General features: G+C 42.7%; 1 long non-coding RNA gene across 2 annotated transcripts in view; it reads left to right on the plus strand.

Moving 5' to 3' along the window:
• The first annotated feature begins 4,454 nt into the window (after positions 1 to 4,454).
• The window catches only part of LOC308586940, a 28,217-nt gene continuing 13,386 nt past the window's right edge, over positions 4,455 to 19,285 (plus strand). Inside the window, exons 1-2 of one of the 2 annotated variants that reach the window (XR_014008153.1) lie at positions 4,455 to 4,581; positions 16,216 to 16,326. This is a non-coding gene — a long non-coding RNA (uncharacterized lncRNA). Of the gene's footprint in view, positions 4,582 to 16,215; positions 16,412 to 19,285 lie in introns of both variants that reach the window. The other variant, XR_014008154.1, reaches the window with a different exon arrangement.

Genomic DNA, 19,285 nt, shown 5'->3' on the forward strand with positions numbered 1-19,285 from the left:
ACCATTGGGAAGTGTGGGTTATTAGGGGAGCAGTGGTAACTCTGGTGAGGGACAAGTCGTGCTCCTTCTGAGGTAGCTTGTCCACCTTTAGTCCTCACCCTGCACTCAGCGGTCAAACCCAGGGAAACTGCTTCGACTGGCCAGCTAACCAGGTGACACTAGCTGATGAGTCTCAAACCCTCAGTAAGGTAGGAACTTCCCCTGCATGCAAAGACAGGTTCCAGTGGTATGAGAGGACAAAGCCAATTGTGGGTCCAACAGTCAAGAAGGTGGCTTCTGCACATGCTGTAGAGGGAAGTGAGGGGCAGATGGAGCTTGTCAACCTGGAAAGGTAGGAAAACTAGGATCCTAAACTCCTGCTGTCTTGTGGGATATCTCTGGGAGAAGAAAAGGCTAAGGAGTAAACCCTACACAAACCTGGCATCCCTAAAATGGATGGATGGCATCTTGTATGCCTCCTCCCGTCAACTCCTGCAGCCAAGTTGGTGCCAAACATATTCTTCTGCTTTCCTTTGGACCACATCAGTGAGGCTGAGAGAGGGGGAAGGTCATTGTCTGGACAGCCCAGGATGTCTATACACATTGCCCAGGCTTTTGCCCCAGAGAGGTCACCTTGGTGCTGCTGGTGCAGTGATTTGACTTCATCCCCAGAGGCACACTCCATTGTATCTTGAGACAAACACCAATAACAATGACTATCAGCCCTGGTCATTGGTCATACTGGCAGGTACTGACGTGAGTTGGATTCCAACAAGATCTAGAAGGGGAAAAAACAGGTTGCCTATCCCTTGATTTTACAATAGTTCCTCGAGATGAGCATGACAAAGGACATTTTGACTACTGACATGAAGAGGACATTTTGACTACTGAGAAAAGTTGAAAGGAGATGGAGATTTCCCTTCCTTATTCTCGCTAGTTCTTATACTTACACAAACACACACACACAAATTGTGTGTGTTTGTAATCTATATGAACATTGTCACCAGTTATTGCTTCAGGGTGACCAGCTGTAATTTCAAAACATTTCAAGGTTGATTCCCCCCAGCCCCAAAGTGCAAAATTGTTTCACAAACTGTATGTAAAATTTGGGATGATTTCCACCCCGCCCCCTTTTCCCCTTTTCAAAAGAGTCGATTCTGTTTATTACCTTGAAAAGGGCACTAAATGCATTTATGACTGACTAGGAGAATTATTCTCCTTGCTGCGGTCTCTCAGATTAAGCTGTTGGCCTTTGCTACGATGTTAAGCAATGTCCTTCATGGTATTGCAATTCACTTAAAAATAGATTATTGCCAAACTGCTTGTACAGATTGAAATTTTCACGACATGCTTCCTGCTGGCTTAACATTTTGTTATATCCTGTAGCTTGAATATTTTGCAAGACATATTTGCAATGTGGCACCGCTTCTTTCAAAAGATTAGAAAGCTCACCAGTCCTGTGAGACTTGTGTCAGCATCTGATTTCATGCACAAGGTAATCTTTAAATATTAATACGGAGCAAGGTCATGCTCCCTTTAACCCCCAAAATGGAGTTAGTAAATCATGATATAGCAGTAAAAAAAAGTAAAAAAATGCAGGCCACATAACTCTTTGTTTAGGGCAGAATCTAAATTCAAATTAAATGATATTGGCTGCAGTTTGTACGTGTGTGTGAATGTTTGTGTGTGAGAGCTCAAGAGATATAATGCAACACCCCAAGAAAGCATTTGGGGAATATATTTGCCCCATTAACTTAAAAAACCATTAGGAAATGTCCTATAAGAATGTGAAATAGATGTGATGGTTGCTGTGTGAGCCAGAAAGAGAAACCAATGCATATAAGCAGGTTTCCACTGCTAGATCTGTTTGCAGCTGCCATTCATGATGAACGACTGAACTGCAGGTGGCAGCTTCTCCCGACTGATTCTGTCCACCTGGGCTGACCATTGGCTCAGCAGCAGAGCATATGCCCACGCTCCCAGGGTGGGCATGCTCCCAAGGGGTGTGGGGTGCGGAGGGTGCCCTCCCAGGTGTGGGATAGCCACTTGGGTGCACGGAATGGTGTGCGGCCCTGCAGCCAGGGGTGGAGCAAGCCGCCAATGGCAGACATTTGGCGCACCGCCCGCCTGCAACTGCCAAATGCCACCCCCCTCAGCAAAGACACCCGAGGCGGTCTGCCCCCACCACACACCCCTTCGTCTGCCCCTGCATTGGCTCCTTCTTGGTGGGAAGGAGTACAAAAGAGATTATTTTTCCAGTTGAGCCTTGCTCAAGGTCTTCCTGAGCTCTGCATCCTTGGATATTTGTCAGTCCCAACTTGGGCCTTTCTCCTGGTCTATCCATTGTTTACTCTTGCTTCCCAGTTCCTGGCTCACCTCAGATAGCTCAGCCCTGACGCCACTGCATCACCAATGCAAATGCAGATGAGCATTAGGATTGTACATTCCCCGTGATCATCCCAGACCTGTAGAATTGGGTGGGTATTCATTTGGAAGCAAATAGGGATTCCTTGTTGGGGTTGGGGACAGCCATTTGTTAATGCACACCTATTTACTTGTCTAAAATATACAAGCATGAGATTATCATCTCTCTTTCAGCCCACCAAATCCTTCTTGGGCCCGACAAAATCATAGAAAGAGGACTGGCATAAAGGGCCGCATTACGGGGGAAATCCCAATGTACATGTATAAATTGGAGGAGGTGGACAGATACCTGGCATGGCAGTAGTATATCACGGAAAAACCATCTCAGGATTGCAGCCAGTCATAAACTGCAGGAACTAACTCCTAGAGGCCGTGGGGGGCTTTGGCCTCCACAATATTTTAGTCAAGTTGGCACCCCTGGGTGTGATGTGGCTGCAAAAAAGGGTAATGTTAATTTGATGCCTTAATAGCATCTTAGTTTCCAAGTCTATTGCAGGGCCACTGACTGAAGACAAGTGTTTCCAGTTCCAGGTACCACACATTGAGAAGGTTATAGAAAAAATGGAATGTGTTCAGAGGAGAGCAATGAAAATGGTCAGGGGTATGTAAAAAAGCAATCTTCTTTGAGGAATGGTTGAAGGAACTTGGCATACCTAGCCTGGAGAAGAGACATCTGAGGAGGAGCATGGTCACACTTTTTCAATATTCGAAGGTCTGTCACACAGCAGGTTCTATGCTGCTACATCCATTCAGAGTGCATTCTTTCCCTCAAAGAATTATGGCCCCCGAAATTCACTCCTCACAGTTACAATTTCCAGCAAGCGTTAACATACTACAGTGCCCAGAATTCTTTGAGGGGCGAAATATGCTTTGAATATGCATTAAAGGCATAGTGTGTACATAGACTTCTTGGCAGTAAGAGCAGTTGAACAACAGAGCCCAATTACCAAGAGGAAAGATGGTGGGCTCCGTCTTGATGAAAGAGAAACTGGACATAGGCTTTTCCTTCACCTCAGTCCATCCATTCCTTTTGCCTCCCTCCTTTCAGTTCTTTCTCTTCTTTCCCTCAGACTCCGACGGTCACTCTGTCTGGTTCCCTCTCCTTTCCTTTCCTCCCTTTCAACGGTGATGGATTTTAAGGAGTGAAGGATTCACTCCTTAACCAGATTCCACTTCCACACATGTACGCCATATGTAGGGAACTGTTATTGGTCCAAGAACTTATGCTTGGAAGATGCTGAGGCCCACTTCTGGTACCCAGCCTGCAGACAGCCTTGTACCTGTAGAGAAAACAATTTTCACAATCTACACTGGTTGCATATTATTTAGAGTTTTGTCATATTGCACACTTACAGGCCATGTCAGGTCTACTGGGTGAAAAGATGTATTTTTTATCAGGTCAGGAGGAGTGATTTAGCACTGCTGTGGAAATGTGCTGTAACTTTTATTTGTATACTATGTACAAGGAACGAGATTTGCAAAGAATTTGATTGCAAAAGAGATGGGGGAACTAACCAAGTATTTTAAAAGCGTAAACAACCTCTCTCTATGGACATCAGAGTAAATCCTTCCAAAGGGGGTAGAAATGAATGGGATCCACCAAACATCCAAAGGAGAACAGGGAAAATTAGAAAGAAACGTGGACAATGGCCACTAGAAAAGGATATATGAAAACCCAGTTCAGCAAAAGGAATCTGCTTGAGAAGAGCAGAACTGATCGAAAATAATTAGCATGATTTTAAGTATCCTCTTAAAATACATTGCAAATTTCTCTGCTCCCCAAGAGAGCAATACGAACTCTCTGCAAGTAAAACAATGAATCCTACAACTTACTAAGTAGCAGACAGAATTATTTAGCAAGTCCTGAGTCCTCTAGGCTAAAAGAAGGGGGGGAATAAGTGGGGTGGGCAAGAGCTGTCTAAAGTTTCAGTCAATATTTACCTATTGGGTTAATAAATTGTGATCCTGACCTTCAGCAAAAGTCAATATCTCCTGATTATTAAATGTATGCACCCTCTACACCTTTCTTATTTGCCCAGGTTCATCATATAATGAGTCAACAGTTTGCAGCGGCAACTTTGCCTTAATTGCAAATGTCTGGACAGAGGAATCGTACATCTCTCAAAGACTCAGCTGAAATGGCTTTAAACCAGACACTCAGGTGCCATCTCTGAGCTGGTATGGGGGACTTAAAAGGAATGGGGGAGAAGTGGTGTGTGTGTGTGTGTGTGTGTGTGTGTGTGTGTGTGTGTCAGATAGATAGATAGATGATAGATGATAGATGGATAGATAGATAGATAGATAGATAGATAGATAGATAGATAGATACACACACACACACCACAGCCATTTTAAAATCACATTCTGCCTTTATGATGAGAAACCAGGGGGTAGTATCTTCTAGGACTTACAGATTGAGAATGGCAGTAAGATTTACTTAATTTGGGGTAGAAAGGAAAAGAAATGGCTTGTTTTGAATGAGGTAAATGTTTGATGGCATGTTGACATTGTATGTTTTTCTTTTATGGATGCTGGAGTAGCTTTTCAATAAATATTTTTTTGTGTTACGTGTTTTGGGAAACAGGTTGTTTTAGATTACGGGAAAAGTCTAGCATATGCTCTTTACCCATGAATTATATGACATATTTGTCGTTTTTATGAAAAGATTGGGCAGAAACCATTGCCTAGCCACAGCAGAATAAGCAAGTCCATTGACTAACATTGGTTTATGTTGCTGTTGCTAGGCAATGGCTTCTGGCCAATCTTAGCCTCTGAAACAACAAAAGTTTGTTATTGCTGGGCAAGATGCTTGGAGACTTGGTGTCAACCTTGTACAGTTCAGTTAAGTCAAGAGATCAGACGTTAGGTGTGAAAGGTGGCAAGGAGAAGAAATCACAGGAGATGAGTAGAAATGATTTGAGAGACATAGCGGGAAGTGGAAAATATCTCTGAGGCACACAGTGGCTTGATTTCTGATGGTAAGTTTCTGAAGGCATAGGAGAGCCTTTAGGGGGGAAAGGGAGAATGATGAATTTCCTGTTGAAGCCTTTAAATACTAGACTTGCCAATTGACCTGAAAACCCCAAGGTGGGCCTGTTCCTGAGCCTTTAACAACTGCACAATGTACAGAAATTATCCAGGGTGTTTGTAGGACATGGCAACCAGCATGACCCCCAGTGAACACAGCAGCCTAGTTAGGAAAATAGTTGGCAACCATTGTTTCTAAACTTACTTCACCCAATAAATTTGACACTCAATCATAGCTTTCAACTTTGCTGTCAAGATTTGAAAATAAGGGACCAGCAGTCTCGAAAATAAGGGATCAGCAGCCAAAATAAGGGATTTTAGTCAACCAGCAGCCAAACGAAGCCTCAAGCGGTGGTTCCCACAGCGCAGCAACCCGGCAAAGGGGATGCAGCAAGGAAAACCACCGTCACCTCTCTGCTGGGAAGCGCTGAGCAAAGGCAAGTCCCCAGGCAATGCGGCTGATTTGATCGGCACAAGGCATGCAAGCTCCACCCCCCCGTCGTTCTTAGACTCCTTATTGGGTGAGCAACGTAGCCAAGCAACACAGTTGGAGCCTCCCTCCTCCCTGGATGGCAGGGAGGGAGGGAGAGGAGCTGCTTCCTTTGAAACCCGGAAAATTTAAGAGACATCATCGATCTGGGACAGCAGCAGGAAATGGTGCTGGGATAAGGGAGTTTCCCGCCAAATAAGGGACGGTTGACAGTTATGCACTCAATAGATATAGGATTAGCAGGATGTGACTTCTCCCTCTTCTAAATGGTGTGTGATTTCTTATTGATGAGCTATTTCTCCCTTTGTAGTTTCAAGTCTGCCTGATGAGAGGGTTGCAGGCTTCTCAAAAAGTAATCAGATACAATTAACAAACAACCTTCTGGTTTAACACATCACATTAAGGGCTTTCCATGTTTACTTGAGCTCCAAAATGCCAGGAAATTACAGCTGTTAAATTACTGGGATCCCACTGGAATCAACTGTGCTATTGGGAACTCTGCAGTGCGGCTGAACTCTGTGAAAATCGGAGCTTAAAGTCAGCACCAACCACCTGATAGGCTGATCCCAGTGGAGAACTCTATCGCACAGCTTCCTCAGCTGAAAGCAGGACCTGAGGTCAGCACCAATCCACTTGGATTGCCCTTTGCAGTGTGGTTTGAATTCAGAGGAAAGAGTGGGTCACCTGACATCATGCTGACATCAGGTGATTGACAGTTGGGCAGCCTTGCCCACCTATCAGAATGGCCCACCAGGGAATAGGGCAACCCAGAATCTCATCTGCAGACTGTAAGATGTCTCCCACCCCTGTATTAATGTGTAAGGGTTTTTGGTTGTTGTTTTGTTAAATTGAGCTACATTTATTTTATTTTTTGCATACTTATCTTTATTAAAGTTTTTTTTTATATACAGCAAGAAAAAGAAAAGAGAGAAAAGACAAAGAAGGGAAGAAGGAGGAAGAGAAGAGAAGATGGGATTTTGATTCTCTGTCAGTTACATAAAAAGAATTATTCAAAATGTTTGCAAATTAAGCTACACTTAGAAGTACTATTCCGGTACAGCTGGAGACAAGATGGCCCAGAATTTATGGGTAGTAAGATGTCCTACAGATATTGGTGGACTGCAGTTCCCATCATCCCTGGCCTTTGGCCATGATAGCTAGGACTGATGGGAGTCGTATTTCAACCATGTCTGGAGGGCAGCCCGTCTGGTACCTCAGGTTTATGAAGTGCTAAGTTCAGGTTTAGAAATTTGGGGAGTGCTGCCTTCCTTTCCTGCCTCCTCTGCTTCTCATCAGAGTGTTCAAACTAGGTTTGAGAAAAGAGAGAATTAGATGTGAGGGGAATACATGAATGGAGCTCAGCAAGGAAACAATTCTCTCATTAGCTATCCATATTTCAGACTGTTGCTAAGGAATTGTGCCATCAAAGGAGGGGGAAAACCAATGCTGACGAGCAGAAGTTAGATAAAAATGGAAGGCCATGTAGTTTTGTGGGTTTTAAATAAATAACTCACGGACATGTCAGTCACTTCAGCATCTGTCTAAGTAGGGCTGCACACTAGACTTGTCACATTTATTTTTAGGTCACTCTCAGAATGGAAGACTTGTGGATAAATAGGCTTGTCAATGTATTATTTAAACATTAATGGCAGAAGCTTGAAATTACTGGCTTTTCAGACCCAATACTGGCTATTCAGCATAGTTTCATTTGCTAAGCCTAGGATGGAGAACCTGTGGCCTTCAGAGGTTGTTGCAGTACAAGTCCCATTGTCCCTGACCATCTGTCATGGGGACTGGAGTCTGACAATTTCCAGAGCGCCACAGATTCCCCATCCCTGAAACAGACAAATAATATATAGGTTGGTAATTTCTACTTGGAATACCTCTGCCCAAATACTTACAGTAACATGTTGATACTTTTGTTATAGTTGATTAACATACATGACAAATGGCTCAGTTATCTAATGGGTGGGCTGTTTCTAAGCCAGGGGTTTGGTATGAGGGAATTAAAAAATAAAATGCTATGCCACATAACTGCAGTGAAAAAGGAGGAAGCAAATGTCTATACAGTACAGCAGTGCAGTTCACTGTACAGGAAGACCATGAAGTTATTAGTTATTTCCAGTGTTTTCTATTAATAATAATAATAATAATAATAATAATAATAATAATAATTTATTTATATGCCACCCACCTGACAGGGTTGCCCCAGCCACTCTAGGCAGCTTCCAACACATCTAAAAACATAACAAAATATTCAAACATTAAAGAGCTGTATTTTTAATCTTTGCTGGAAGCCGCTCAGCGTGGCTGGGGAAGGCCAGCCAGATGGGCGGGGTACAAATAATAATAATAATAATAATAATAATAATAATAATAATAATAATAATAATAATAATATATTATTATTATTATTATTATTATTATTATTATTATTATTATTATTATTTTCAGATGTCTTCTAAAGGTTACAGTGTTATTCATCTCCTTGACATCTGATGGGAGGGCATTCCACAGGGCAGGCGCCACTACTGAAAAGGCCCTCTGCCTGGTTCTCTGTAGCTTCACATCTCATAGTGAGGAAATGACCAGAAGGCCCTCAGAGTTGGACCTCAGTGTCTGGGCTTCGACATCAGAGGTTGAGGCGCTTCATCAGGTATACAGGGTCAAGGCGTCACCTCAAATCGTTTAGATGGTAGGTTCTGCTCATTTAAACATTTGCTGGACGATATCACTTTGGTTATATTGAATATATACAAAGTGAAAGTTTCAAAGAATGAGGGAGGGAGGACAGCATTCCTAGGTACTTTGTTCTCTAGAAGTTTAAAGTTGTAATGAAGTGCACGTATATGAAAACTGAGTGAACATCTTGTCAATTCACTAGCCAAGAACTAAAACCACAGAAGCAAAGGAAAACGCAGTTACAGAGGAAATGGGTTGTACAGTGTGTTTTTAACTCCAGTGGAGAAACACATGGAGAGTGAAGGAGAAAATGAGTTAAGAAGATTTCCTGTAGAGATACATATCTAAAGGCAAACCTCATGTTGCCCCCTAAATGCAGCTTTTACGGTTCTAAAATGTCATGATGATAGTCTCTTAATTAAAAAATATATTTTTTGGAGAAGGTTGAAGTACCATTTGCCTGTGTGCGTGCTTTAAAAAGAAAAAAGAAAAGAAAATATTCTGCATTTGCTGTATAAGTAGACCATAAAACAGCCAGGAAATCGATATGCAGCATGCCATTTGGAGAGTGGCAAAACAAGGAGAGTAAGGAAGTATATCAAAGAATTTAGAATTAGCTGGGGAGGTGGTTTGGAGAGTGTCTAGCCCAACTGCATGTGGGACGTTGGAACTTCAGCATCTGTGACCTACGGTTGTCTAGTCTCTGCTAAAACACCTTCAGTGAAGGAGATCCCACCATCTCAGTCACAACCACATACACCCATACATTTAAAGCACATTTAAATCCCCACACCCAAGAATCCTGAGAACAGGGTGCTGGGAATCATAGCTTTGTGAGGGATAAACTACTGCTCCCAAGATTCTTTGCAGGGAAGCCATGACTGTTAAAGTTTTAAAAATGTGCTTTAATGTATGGTGTGGATGTGGCTCCAAAGCAGTCAATGCCCCTGTCACACATTCTTAGTATTAGGTAGTTTCTCCTGATGTTTCTCCAAGATCTTCCACTCCATCTGTAGTATCTACCCATCAGCTGTAATCCCTCTCCATGGAACAAAAGAGAACAAGTCTGCTTTGTCTTCTGCATAGTAGCCCTTCAGATGTTTGAAAACAGCTGGCACGCTTTCCCTTAATCTTGTATTCTCCAAGCTAAAAATTCCCAGCTCTTGTAGGACTTCCTTTCTAGATCACACACCACGCTGGCCTCCCACCTCTGGGCACCCTCTATAGGGAAGGGCAGACCCCTCAACTGTCCCGATTTCAGCATGCTGTCCTGGAGTTACAGAAGCCATCCTGGCTTCTGATTAGATCCCAGAATGCCCTGTTCTGGTGTGAGCCAGCTGGTTTGTGCCAGACCAAAAGATGCTTGTTTCTTGGTCTCATGCTCTTGTGCAAATCACCCGGCTCCTGCAAGAGTCCGGGACTCAAAAACAAGTTTTTGATCAGTGGTTTGTTGGAGAGTATGGAAGGGGTGGGCAGCTCTACATGGCTCAGAGGTCTGGAAACTATGGAGTATATTATGTACTGTGAACATTTCTCTCTCTTTCGCTGCCCATTTACAGCATGAAGGACAAGCTGGCCCTAATTTGGCTTTTCTATTATGCTTTGCCAGAAAATTCTGCCATTATAGAAAGAATTGCTTCCTCTGCAGTGGTGACAGGAGATAGAACAACCCTGCTTTTTGGGATGTTTTGTTCTTCCCCAATCCAGCCTAATCTGGGAGCCCAGCTCTTGTTGAGGAAGAGGTGTGCATTAAATCTGAAGACAGATGCAGTTCAGGTCCTTGTTTTGGTTACCAATGCGCACAAGCGCATCCAGGCATTGATTCAATGCGCAGAGCAAAATGTACTGATGCAACGATGCTATCACGGCAAGATCAAACACCGGAGGAGCTTTCCGTCCTTCTCGCACCATGGCACAAAGGCAGGCAATTTCTTTTCGCCTTTCCTCTTTGCCTTTGCATCACGCCGGACATTTCAAGTACAGTGGTACCTTGGGTTACATACGCTTCGGGTTACATACGCTTCAGGTTACAGACTCTGCTAACCCAGAAATATTACCTTGGGTTAAGAACTTTGCTTCAGGATAAGAACAGAAATCGTGCTCCAGCAGCGCGGCGGCAGCAGGAGGCCCCATTAGCTAAAGTGGTGCTTCAGGTTAAGAACAGTTTCAGGTTAAGTACGGACCTCCGGAACGAATTACCATATTTTTTGCTCTATAAGACTCACTTTTTCCCTCCTAAAAGGTAAGGGGAAATGTGTGTGCGTCTTATGGAGCGAATGCAGGCTGTGCAGCTATCACAGAAGCTAGAACAGCAAGAGGGATTTTTTTTCTTGTTTTCCTCCTCCAAAAACTAGGTGCGTCTTGTGGTCTGGCGCATCTTATAGAGCAAAAAATATGGTAAGTACTTAAGCTGAGGTACCACTGTACTCGGGTTGCACAAAATGTAATAATTTCTCATGTAGTTATTGTGGTAACATGACTTTTTTCAGAGGGGGTACGCCAATACAGCTCTTTGCCAAGGGTGCAAAGGACCCTAGATACGCCTCCAGTTGCCTAGCCTAAGCATGTTTCCACATCCAAACTGTATAGGAATGGAAACAAGGGCATAGGATTTGAAATCTGTTCAGAACAACTTCATAGGTAGAAGTGCCAAGGGAAGGAAGTCCAGAAAAATCCTGTCTTCCTTCCTTAGTTAAATGGCATAAACAACTCAGCTGTCCAAGCCATGTCAGCATAAAGTCTTAAAACCCACCCTACCTTTATCATCTCCAACAAAAAGAAAAATGTTTATAATAATATATATATTGATTTCTGCTTTTTGGATCAATAGCAAGATTTACTGCTCTACTTTTGAGTCAATTTTAACCTCTTCGGGTCACCAAACCTCCATATTGATCTCAACAGGAGCCAATATCTGCTTATTACTTACCTCCGTGTTTAGACACCTGCCACAAATTCTTACGAGCGCTTTCACTCTCACCTTCCCCACCCGCATCTGTACAAAATAAGAGTTATGTTTCTTTCACATACGCAGCCAGTGGGGGCCAGACTTCTGACTCTGTGAATTTCACGACTTCTTGTTTTTTTAAAAGGTTTCATTAAGAACTCACAAGCTCACCCTCTTCAGTGATTAAATATCCTTGCCTAAGTAAAACATTTCTGATCGACATGTTATTCACCTGCCAAGTGGTGAATAACATTTACAAGCAACACACAAGAACAAAATTCTGGAGAATTCATATAAAGGCTTCTTAGTGGCATCTTGCCAAATTTTAAAATGTTACTTCTCGATCTGACAAGTGGAAAACCAGAACCCTATCGGAATTTAACATTCCTGCACCTTTAGGGTCAGAAATGACCCCCAAAGATTATATCAATATATAAAACATGTTACCCAAACTGATGCCACATGGCCACATATTCCATATATTGTAACACAGTCATTTGGGTGGGGGACTAATAAATTATTATTATTATTTTTGTTGTTGTTGTTTAGTCGTGTCCGACTCTTCGTGACCCCATGAACCAGAGCACGCCAGGCACTTCTGTCTTCCACTGCCTCCCGCAGTTTGGTCAAACTCATGCTGGTAGCTTCGAAAACACTATCCAACCATCTCATCCTCTGTCGTCCCCTTCTCCTTGTGCCCTCCATCTTTCCCAACATCAGGGTCTTTTCCAGGGACTCTTCTTTTCTCATGAGGTGGCCAAAGTATTGGAGCCTCAGCTTCACAATCTGTCCTTCCAGTGATCACTGGACTTATAATTATTATTATTATTATTATTATTATTATTATTATTATTATTATTATTATTATATCATTATTATTATTATCCGCAACAATACAGGTGTTGATTGTTTTGAAATGTTTCTGACCTCACTCCACCCTCTTTCTCTCTATGTGCAGATGAGCCAGCCAGTATCTTCACTCTCCATAGATCAGGTCTATGATTTAATTGAAAAGAGTAGAGTTGGCAGGTATGTCATGTCAACTCTCTAAAAACAGAGACTTGAATTGATGACCATATGCACCCGAGGTGACAGTTTTCCGTGTCTTAAAGCAGAGGGAAGAGGGAAGTTCTGGCAAATGCACCACCTCATGGTTTGGGGTAAAATAAAGATAAGAATGGCAAAACAGAAAGAAAGAAAGAAAGAAAGAAAGAAAGAAAGAAAGAAAGAAAGAAAGAAAGAAAGAATTTCAGTGTTACCCAGCAATTCACAGGTGATTAGATATAGGTTCAGTGGATGTGGCTTGACTCCCCCCGCACACAGTTAAGTCATATTTTGAACTTTCTGATATTCAGTTGCATTGTAAGGTTCCATAGTTTAATTATGTACTATGTGAAGAGATTCTCCTATCTTTCCTTAGAGTGCCACCTGTTATGGAAGGTTTAGAAGACACACTAGTAGGGAAGCAGGTAAAGAACTTCATTGATTCTCTTAAACAGAGAGCAGAACAGATACAACAAACTCCTGGTTTCCCTCGGCTACAACTAATTCCTGTGCCACCTAGTGACTAATCTATATAATGGGTGGTATCCACACACCACCTTCCTGAAGCATCCCAAGCTGGCTTTTGAATGCCATCACTGAGTGACAAGTAACTCCAGAAAGTTGCACCTGTCTCCTCTGATTAGCGTCTTCAAGTGTTCTTCAGTACAGATCTAGAGGGTGGGCTTGACTGCTTATATAGCTCTGGTAAACCTAATAGACAGGATCCTGCTATGCATTCAGTTCATTCTGTGCTCGGGAAAATATTGTGCCTTGTCATCCTTAGCCAAGTTTAAATTGACATTTTTATCACACGACTGCTGGCATGGTGCAGCAGATTACTTGCTTGTGTCTCATGATCGGTTGGCAGTAATTTAAACAGAGGTTGCCTGATTAAAAATCAGATGCCAAAAGCTGTACCAACAGCAAAATTGCCAAAGGCAACTCAAGTCACAAAGAGAGGAAGGAGAGGGAATTAAAGCTAGACCTTCGCGGAGGAACTCAAGTGTGCGGAATGTGTATCGCACACATGCGTGTGCAGAAATAAAAACAGGCACAAATCATGCATTGTCCTTTTATACCGTATCATAAAAATGCTACTAATTAAAACTTTGCAGGTTCAGTTGGTCAAGTTTCATGGCTGGATGCCTTCTGCTAGAGCATGCTCCAGCCGGCATTTATGAGATTAATTTGTAAGCTCTTCAGATTCTGAATCTCCAAGGTTTATGCTGTCTGTGTGCTGTTTGCATAATGCAGTTTTATAGTGCTAAACCGCTATCTATAAAGGGATTATTTTCATATTCAGCACATTAAAGATCTAGTGCAATTCACAGATACCACACTGTGCTTATGCCAGAGATAACAGGTAAAATGCCTCTTGTTCTGATTAGCTGCAAAGCTAACATAAGATCATGGATGTCTTGAGAAAGAATATTGCCCTGCTGAAATTAATTCCCCAATGGTTTTTATTAAAGTCTGCAAATTGCATTATTTCCCCATCATATTTGAAAGTCTTCACTCCCTTAAAGCCTGCTCTAACCCATGGCAGGCTGTCTTCCCTGGAGTGTCTAGACGTGGTGTCTTAGATTTATGTGTGTGATCTCAGTGTGTTACAACATCACTCCTGACTAATGCATTATTACAATACTTACATATACTCCCAAGTGCAACAGTATTGATTAGAAAATCACCAATCTGCATATTCATACCATCTGTGCTAAAGAAAAGCAAAACATTACATGATTATCTTGGTCTTGTTTGGAAGAAAAATTCAGAGGATGCTAATAGAACAAATGGGGATTCAGTTTGAGTGTACTCGTGTGTGTGTGTGTGTGTGTGTGTGTGTGTGTGTGTTTGTTTGTTTGGAATAGCAAAACAGATTTACACTAATACCTAGGAGGATTTAAAATGGCACCATTTCCTTCGAATTTACAGCATTGAAGGAAGGTTTGGATAATAAAGTGCAAAGAGAAAATGTAAGTGTTCTTGAAATTGGATTGGAACAGCAAAAGCAACAAGTGAAAGATACATTTTAAGAGCTTGTACTTGGAGTAGTATTTAATGCCAAGAAACCCACAATTGGGAGGAGTTCCCTCTTGGTCAGAAGCTAAAGTGAAGCTTGCAAAAGATGGATGAGACCTCACTTACTGGGCCAGAATCCTTCTAAAAGATAGGAATCTGCTTATCTTTTGATTGATTGCTCAGCTTGATACTTTATTTATAAAGTTTGACTACAAACCCATAAATCAAAGAAAAACACATCACAGGTTCAATTTGGGGGGCATTGACATCCTGCCATCTTTGCAACAGCACAGAATCCAAAGGTCAAGAGATGGGCGGGGGAGCAGCTCTGGCAGCTGTGTAAGTATGACAGAACACTTGAATGAAAATCCCTTCTCTAAATAAAGGAAATAGTGTGCTCCCCAGCATATAGATTTTTGTGCATGCCAATTTCACAACTATGCATTCTGTTATCTACTCATGAGCTGAGAATTTGTGGCCAACCATTCCTCTATGTTCATGTTCGTTCTCCAGGATCTGAGAGTTGTGGCTAAACATGTTGCTCTCTTTAAGGAATTTATCCTCTGGTTCTCAATAGGTTCACAGGATGGATTCCTGGTATGCACTCTTGTGATGATGATCTGCATATTTCCTCAGTGGATCTACTGAGTGGTGCCTCAGTTTGGATCTACAGTGGTACCTTGGTTTACAACCATAATCCGTCCCGGAGGTCCAGTTGTAAACCAAAACTGGTTGTAACCCAAGGCGCACTTTCACCAATGGGGCCTCCAAAAAAAATGGGTTGTAATAAAAGGGGGGGTTGTAATCCCAAAAAAGGGACACGCACTTCCGGGTTTGACATGGTTGTAATCCAAAACGGTTGCAAACCAAGGTACCACTGTATTCCAATCCAGCTTTAAGCCACATTGTGGACCAGAAACAGCCTTGGTCACCCTGGTGGGTCACATGTATTACTGTTAGTTCTCCTGAACTTCTTAGGAGCATTTGATAACATTAACCATGGTATCCTCATTGAGTGACTATCTTCATCTCTCCCTGCCTTCTCCATTATGCTGTGTTCCCCCTCTAAGTTGCCTGCTCTCTGTGGGACAGAGGAAGAGGTGGGCGAACAAGCAGGTGGCAGCAATGATGCACCTGTAGAAGAAATTCCTGTATTCTGTTGTCTTCAATTCAAGCCAATGATGTACAGGGTTAGTTGTGCTTCCAGCAAGTTTGCTTGAGGCAGACATTGGCTGTGGTTCAAAATTCCTGACAGGGAACTCCAAAGCACAGCCAATACTGGCAGGATTGCTATCATCACCAATCAGTGCTGGCCTTCGCAATTGTTCCTTAGCGACTGTGCCTCCACCTTCCTCACACCTGACATCACCTGCAGCGTCAAGTGTGATACTGGTTTGCACGACTGGAGTCAAATTGGGACCAATGCCAGACCTAATTTGGTCTGTTGGTCAGAGGTTCCCCACTGCTAGACTGCCTGAACATTTTGTCTCCTCCCCTTAAGATTCCCACATATCTGACTATTGTGGACAGACGAAGGGGAAATCAAGGACTCTAACTTGTGCAACTTTAAAGTATTTTATTTTAGTTATCTTTTATTCTTCAGGCTATTTTTCTCCCTTTCCTTGGAACCTACGACTGCTGGAGGAAGTGGAGAATCCAGAAAAGCAACAAAAGAAATCCTAGCCTGCTCTTCAATGCAGTCTCATGCTGCCAGGTCAGTGATTAACAAAGACAAGGTCCTACTGCAGGGAAGCTAAATGGAGTTCATTATGGGCAAAAGAGCTGCCGAGGCCAAAAAGGTGAGGCGACGTGAAACAGGATGAAATGAGAGACTAATAAGTGTGGGTTTCACTTCCTTAATGTAACCGTAAGGGTGGCTTTTAACTATCAGACGCTCGTAAGAATTATGGATAACAGCAATTCTGAGGAAATATTTTACACCATTATCAGCCTCCATCATAGATAACGGCGAGAGAAAGCAACCTTGGCAACAGTGTTGGGCTAAAAGAACAGACGGCAACTTTCTTAACACTCGTCTCCAGGTAGGAAAGATAGGCTACCTTAACAGGGTTTGGCATAGCCCAAACTCTGGGATTACCATACATCTTACAGGGGATTGCCATGTGCATCCAAAGGGAAAATTGGAGGACCATACCTGGCGTGACTGGCAAAAGACTCTTTGCTGAACTCCTAGCTGAGGAACACATTTCATCAGCTTTGGCTGGCGTGCCAACTGTGGTCCTACTGAGAGAGCTCTGATTTGGCCACAGCAACCCCTGTGTCTAGATACATCCAGGCTTGATTTCTGTGATGTGCTCTACTGGAGACTTCAGCAAGTTATTTTTGGAACCTCAGTTACTCATCAGTTGTGAAGGACAAGGGTTATGTGATGCTTTGTGGAAGCTGCCCTTTGAATTTTTGGTTAAGTTTAAATACGGGATACAAATAATACATTTTTTTAAAAAAAGGAACTTGAACTTGCAGCATTTCATAGCAGTGTTGGTTGGTTATGCCATCCACTGATTATTGCTCATCTGTTCTGCAGCCTGTAAAACCATGCTAAAATAACAAAAAGGGGAGACAGATGCCTTATATTGAATCAAACTGATGGCCTATCAAGCTTAGGACTGTCCACTCTGACTGACAAAGACTCTCCAAGGTCGTAGGCAATAGCCTTTCCAAGGCCTGCTACTTGAGATCTGTAAATTGAGATGGTAGGGATTACACATGGGACCTTATAAAATGGTGAGCTTCACACTAAACTATGGCTGCTCCTCCTAAATCACCCCTTGTCAACCCATATAACATTTGTTCATCCAGTGACTCATCTTCAGCCATGTAGTCCTCTCTTTTTCTGTTAGCATGTCTCCTTAGCCAAGAAAACATCATAATCCTTGAAATGGAGCTGACATTCTGGTTTATCCCTCAGTATTTGGGGGAGGGGGGATTCATTTGAGAGGACTGACATTTTCAGCCTGGTTCAAGATCCCTACGAAAACAAGAAGTGGACTGATTTGCATAGTCTGATTCGCAATTATTATTATTTTCACAATTCTGCCACACTTCCTCTAACTTCCTGTAACTGCATCTGCCCGAGGTCCTTTATGGCCAATGCCTCAGCTCGGAAAGCAATCCGATACATTGACTTCTGCTACCGGCCAGCTGGAGGCCTGTTGTAATCAGGAAAAGGAGATCTAGAGTAGACAGATGACTAATTTACAACGCTGTGTAGATGGATTAGGCAGCAGTCTGTTGAACATTTGTCAAGATAATTTGGTTTCCATGGAAACAGTTTGTCACAGAAGCTCACATGACAGTGATGGGGAATTTAAACAGGTGCTTGTCTTCAGGCTGGATGGGCCCACAGGCAGTGGAAATTGGAACGGTGTGCTGTTAAGATTCCGCAATATATTGGATAATATCCAGCTGCCTGTTGAAAACTGAACTGACTTGGAACTACATTGCAACTACAGTCCTGTCACTTCCCCATGTTGGAGTTGGCGACAGTCAGTTTTCAGAGCTTTTCTCACTTTGTCTAGTTTGGCACTCTGCTCTCCCTATTTCCCCTTTAATCTGGCCCAGTTAACTTTCACGATGCATAATTAAGACCAAGTTTGGTAGGTTAAAACACAGCACTTTCGTGTCCCTCCCAGGACTTTTGCAACTTAATTAGGGCTTCACGACGTGTAACCACTTGAACAGCTAAAGCAACACATTTTGCACAGATAAAGCTCAGCTCTTACATCATGAGACATGCTTTGACTGTCAGCTGCCAGATCAAAGTAGATCTCATTGCAAGGTGACTTAAAATAATCAAGAGTCACTTGCTATAGCAGACGAGCTGAGTAGCTCAGCTCTAAGGTCTTACAAGGGACGCGGGTGGCGCTGTGGGTAAAAGCCTCAGCGCCTAGGGCTTGCCGATCGAAAGGTCGGTGGTTCGAATCCCCGCGGCAGGGTGCGCTCCCATTGTTCAGTCCCAGCGCCTGCCAACCTAGAAGTTCGAAAGCACTCCCGGGTGAAAGTAGATAAATAGGGTCCGCTTACTAGCGGGAAGGTAAACGGCGTTTCCATGTGCGGCTCTGGCTCGCCAGAGCAGCGATGTCACGCTGGCCACGTGACCCGGAAGTGTCTCCGGACAGCGCTGGCCCCCGGCCTCTTGAGTGAGATGGGCGCACAACCCTAGAGTCTGTCAAGACTGGCCCGTACGGGCAGGGGTACCTTTACCTTTACCTAAGGTCTTACAAAGAGAACTCACAGGAAGTGGACAGCTCAGAATTTACAAGCTGGGGAAATGAGGTTTAAATCTAAGGATTAGTCTTAAAGAAGGGGTTCTAATGGATGTTTTTGCTTATGATGCATCTAGGAATGGTGATTTAAATCCCGCTAGGAAAACAATTTAAATGAAAACAATTATTAAAATGCCAAGCCTGATTTTTATTTTTGGTACTGAATTCATATAGTTTTTATTTTATTTTTTTTTATAAAAAATTTTTATTGCGTTTCTTTCCATAGGTGAACAAATTTGTTTGGACAACAATATACAAGAAACATTTTCCATATATATAAAGAAAAACATAGAAAAAAGAAAAGATCATTATGAAATTTTTTCGACATCTTTTTGGACCTCCTCGCATCCTCTCAGCATTGCGTTCATCATTCTAACCAATTCAGCA

Source organism: Podarcis bocagei, assembly GCF_964188305.1.
Source record: "Podarcis bocagei genome assembly, chromosome: 5".
NCBI lineage: Eukaryota > Metazoa > Chordata > Lepidosauria > Squamata > Lacertidae > Podarcis > Podarcis bocagei.